General features: G+C 33.9%; 1 pseudogene; it reads right to left on the bottom strand.

The window, feature by feature from the left end:
* Positions 1-1,675: 1,675 nt before the first annotated feature.
* On the bottom strand, positions 1,676-4,991 carry LOC133034731 (uncharacterized; annotated as a pseudogene).
* Between the last annotated feature and the right edge of the window lie 641 nt (positions 4,992-5,632).

The following is a 5,632-nucleotide window of genomic DNA, read 5'->3' as shown; positions in this document are numbered from 1 at the left end:
GTTGGTTTTGATTATTGTTGAAGAATCTAAACCATAATGAAAAGCAAAAGGATGTTACGGCCAACAAATTTCAAAGATAATCTTTACAATCCTTTTTTATTCTATATCAATCTTTCACCACATATAAAGGTACATATGACCTTTTAATAGCAATATGATACTTATAAGAGACATGTTTCTACATCACTAGCCAAAGAAGTACCATCAAAAAATGATATGGTTTATAATCTCGCCTATTGTTTAACTTAACAAGCAATTATTATTATCATTATTTTTTTTTTGGAGTAGTTTCTGAGTATGGTAAATCAAGTTAGCTTAAGAAAGCTTTTAAAAACTTACTAAGTTGAAGCTCCTTACCACTTTTCAAGCCAGAAACATTCGATCGAATATCAAGATTCTGGTTGCTTTCTTCAACCATAGGTGTTGCAACGGCATGTTCGGCCTATGCCATTGATGACACAATCGAATAAGAATCAATATGCTTAATGAAAGAAACTAATTGGGGACAAACCATTATATAACACAAGAAAGAAGGAAAGAAAGTGAACCAGGAGGTGGAGAATTGAAGTGAAGAAAAGCAAGCATGGCACCATGGTTATGGGCTTGTTTGTTGGATTTGAAGACGACGAAAGAGTCAAAAGAAATGCCATTGACTCAAACAAAGAGGCTCCAAAGAGAGGGTTATGATTCGGCCCATATCTCATGAGGTGTACTTTGGTAAACCCCATTGATTCTTTGTGGCAAAGCTCCCGCAATTTCGACTTGTACATTCTTTTTCTTCTCTCGCTTAGTGTTGAAGTATTGAACTTGCTTCTTGAAGAACTCTTTAAGAAGATGAACATCAAATGCATAGTTTCCAAGTTTTTTTGTATGGTTGTTAGTTACCAAAGGACATCAAAGGCTTTTCCCACGTGTTAAAGACAACACACACATATTCTTTGTCTTTGTTTTCCATGTCTAACATATGAATTATATGAGCACCAATAAACTAATCGGTTCTACGAGAAATTAAGAGAATTATATTTCTTTATTCTTTTTAGGTGTACTACTACCTTTTCGCTAATCATGCTTATCAACCAAACGCCTTCACTTCCCATTCAATAAGTATGCGTTACTATACTAGTCTCACTCTTAACATACTTTTATATACAATTATTCCCAACAATTTCCAACCTTTAATTGGAGATGTTATTTAAATAAAGTAAAGGGATTATTAAATAACATTGTGCATTATGTACTATTGTTTTTTTTTTTTTTTTTTTTTTTTTTTTCGAAAGGGCACTTATACTATTGTATTTAAGCAGATTTAGGATAAATTTTATTTTTCTAAAAACTATATATAACATCGAATTAGTTATATTTCTTTAACCAGAGTGGCCTTAAAGCGCTTTCATCAAGTTAAAAAGTACATGTTGAATCAATTAAAATAAAAGGTTAAAAAATACATGACAAAAAGAAGAAAAAAAATTACCCAAAATGTGGTCACTAACTGTCCTTTCAAAAAGTTTTAAGTTTTAAAGTTTTATAATTCAATGAAATTCTGGTCAATTTATCAAACACAAAATTTTGTTAAAAAAAAACAAGAAGTGATATCATTTACAAAGCCCTAGGGGTTTATTTTTTATTGTGTAAAACTGCACACAAACAGTAACATCTCCAAAGGCAAGAGAGGGCATGAGAGGAAGACGACCCGAAAGTAATTTTAACAATCCAGACTCTACAAAAACGACTGAGACCAAAGTCACCAAACCAAGAAGCCATTCAGTTCAACATTCAAAGAAAATGGAAGATGACAACAGAAACTAAGTTTGGTGACTGGCAACAATCTTTCTGAACAAAAAATAATCATTAAATCCAAAACAACCACCCTATTCATGTATAATCTATACATGGCCCTATGACTCATCTATACACTTCCAAAAAGGCCCCAGTTGTTGACTTTAAACGTTGAGACAGCAAGTTTGAAGACCTCAAGCATTGGCACACATCCAGAAAGCTCAGCAGGAGTGGCAGCACCAGCCCCGACGGCGGTAGCACTTTCACTCAATGGACTGAAAACAATAAGGAAAGTGTGAGGGTGTCGGAAATATTAACACAACACAAAACAGTGTTGTTACCATCTATTTCTGTTCAAACATTTGGGAACTGAACCACAATCGGAGAATCTAACACAAGGAGGGTGCAGAGGAGGAAGATTATGCTCTGCCTCTTTACATTACTAAAGCACTGCTGGCAGGAAAATTTATGTTGAGAGGAAATAAATTTGTATCCTTGAAATTCAACATCTTAACATTTGGAAGAAAAAGATGCATTAATTTTACACTTGCAACTAATATGCATAAATTGACTGAATGTTGTAAGTATATTCATATGTGTAGATGCTCTTCTTTTAGGTGTTATTTATTCAAGTATAGGTGATAGCATTTAATCAATGATTTGTACTCTCAGAAAGAAAAGCAAAAAACCGAGAACTTGTTGCAGCAGAACACAAACTCCTAGTACTTACTTTATATGAATCGGCTCATATGCAGAAATTAGGATATCCGTGTTAACTTCTTTAAGACGAACATTTGCAACATATACCCACAAGATAACAATAAAATATTAATAGAGCACAGAAACACTAAACCGTTATTAGCTGGTGGAAAGAAAATCCTAAACTAGATTTAAAAAAGAAGAGAAATAACTTACCCTCACAACATTTTGTGCTTCCCTACCTTGCCGTCCCTTAGAGATAGCCTATGTTCAAGTAACCAAAATAATGAATTGATATGAGCCCAAAAGGTTAATACAGTTTAAATTTGAGATTCTTCAAAGGAAGTTTGATAAACAAAGAATATTTTCCATGCAATGGAGAAACTACAAGCCATGCTTCAAAAAGCACTTCTTGCAATCATCATAGTTCTTCGTAAATGTTTCTAATGGCAGTTCAATACAAATTATTTGGAAAGAAAATATTCAATACCGATAATGATTAATCAGGTGATGAAGCAGCACACTGTTTCACTATTTCTCTTCCATTCCATATCAGTCATCAGGAAAGGAAAAGGATATATTATGTAAGGTTACTTGAAAGAAAATGTTGAAATATATACATATTTGAACACAATTTCCCTTTTGTTTTTTCATCTTTGTCCCTACAGAAGAGGCACATTGAAGGAAGTAGAAGAACAGATACCTAGCATCAATAATCACAAGTTTACGACAGATACAAGGTTGGTGACATTTATGATTCCACACAATAGACCAAAGGCCAATCATCCATTACTTAAATGTGAAGGCAAACTAAAGAAAGTAAAAACCCATAACCAACAGCAAACACAACCTAAAAGATTACTATGGACACATACCATTTGGCCTACTGCAGTTATAATGACAGCAGGTGTGCTCCTATAGCACAGTCCAGGGGCCTAAGTCACTGCTGACTGTTCAATCACCTGAATTTTAATTTGAGGCAAATTAGTCTTTGGCACAATAGTTTGAATCATATCTCAGCTACTATTGGGGAAACTTTTCTCATATCCAAATATTGCGAAAGCTAGTATCATAATATATCGGCATTTAATTACCATCTTACATAGATAGAAACTAGAGAATAAGAACTGAAGAGGACTAAATTAACATGTACGCATTTATACGAAACAAATTGGATAACCCTTTCAAAATAAAACCATAAACAATCTAAGACAAGGAAAATATGATCAAGTTAGCAATTGATAGATGAATACACAATTAATGAGTGTGAACAATAATAGGGAAAAATTTAATTACCACGCAGCCTTCAGATTCTTGTTCAGAGGCAAGGTCTTGAAGAAACCATGAAGCACTTCCATCATCACCAACTTCTTCCTTCAATTCTAATATCTCAAAGATCAAACTTTCATCCCGGGAAGGATCCACAAACACCTCCTTTAAACCCACAAAATAATTAAGAAAAACAATCAATAATGCATAAATAAACAACATAAGTGAAAGAAAAAAAACAAATCTTTAATGCCCAGAAGCTTAAAATGAAAAATTGGGTATTCAAAGAAACGAAGTGAAAACTAGAAAGAAGCATAGCTCCTCAGTCCTCACCTGATGATCTGGAACTTCTCGAATATTACTTTTTTTGTGAGATAAAATTAAAATAAAATAAATAAATAAAAAGAAAAAAATACCTGGAACCTTTGAGGGAAGGTGCTAGTTAAGGCACCGGCGAACAGAGGGCGTTCTAAGTGGAAACCTTCAGGCATTTTATGCTATTTTACGATACAGAAAATGTTATACAGATTTAAATCCTAAAAAAATGGAATGCAACGAGTTAAAAGAAACACGAAGCCAAAAAAAATTAATTCTAAACTTGTATTGTATGATAAACCCAGCGTGAAGGAAGAAAATCAAGCCCTATGAGAACTAATACCGAGCAATAACAAAAATTCATACATAAGGCACGAAGAGATAGACATAGAAAGAAAGAAAGAAAGAAAGGAAAAAAAATACTAAAACGACATACACGGTCTTAGAGGACGAAGCAACTGCGCCGCCGCCGGTGATTGGGTTCCTTGGTCGAGAGGGAAAAAGAGGTTTTTGGTCTCTCTGACTCTGTTGTGCAGTGAGATGAGGAGTGGAGAGTCGGATAGCATCATTTTTACACTAACTGAGAAGAACAACTTTTGATTTGGTTTGGTTTAAGGAAGAAAAAATCCCACATCGACTTGTTATAGCTTTTTTAATATGTTTATATTGATTACTTTATACAGTCCTATCGCCGGGTCCAGTCACGTGGGCCTGTAACCAAGTGGGGCAAAGTAGTTGGGATGCATCTGGTGGGCCGTACTCCCTAGTCATATGGATGGTGCTCTCTCCGCCCACCCTTATAGGGACGTGGTACCATTCCTATAAGATGGTTAGGAGCTTCAAGTGGCTGAAGTCTGAAGCACCGCACGCTGCCAACCTGGGGAGTAGAGTTGACAAGCATGTGACCCTCTGAGGGTTCATTATAAAGCACCATCTCACCCTCAATTAACGATTCACACGTCAGTTTATCATTTTTTATTACATCACTAAATAATATATTTTTTTTTATTACACAAAGACCTTAGTATAATATTAATATTATAGTTTAATTTTGAAATTAACCTTAGGGAGTAGAGGTGTTGGCTTATTAGGAGGCATGCATACGATCGAAGATTCATAATAGAGAAATGCTAATTACAACTTCATAGTTAATCTCTATGTCCGAAATTACATGCCGAAATATTTTGTTTTAATTTTTTTTTTCATAGCAGTGTTCGTTATATTTACAGTATCATCCTTGTAAATTTTTGAAAAATTCTGAATAGTTTACGATGTAGAAAAGAGTTCTTGATATTACAGTTTACCACACGCGTTCAAAAAACTTAAAACGTATATTTTGTTGTACATATTGATCGATCCGTCGCCATGACTATCCGGCGCTAGATATAATCAAATTTGATTAATTAATAATAAAAAAAAAAATATATCTATTATATTATCACAAAATTAATCAAAGTTCATGATTGAAAAAAATGAATTAAAGTTCATTTGTGGTATGGAATTATTATTGCTTCATTCGAGGGTATCGTATATTCCCGAAAACAGAAATTACATATGTCCTAATCGAATTCTT

Source organism: Cannabis sativa, chromosome 2 (assembly GCF_029168945.1).
Source record: "Cannabis sativa cultivar Pink pepper isolate KNU-18-1 chromosome 2, ASM2916894v1, whole genome shotgun sequence".
In the NCBI taxonomy this organism is placed as follows: Eukaryota; Viridiplantae; Streptophyta; class Magnoliopsida; order Rosales; family Cannabaceae; genus Cannabis; species Cannabis sativa.
The sequence above is the reverse complement of the archived record's forward strand: the minus strand, read 5'-3'. Positions and strand labels throughout refer to the sequence as shown.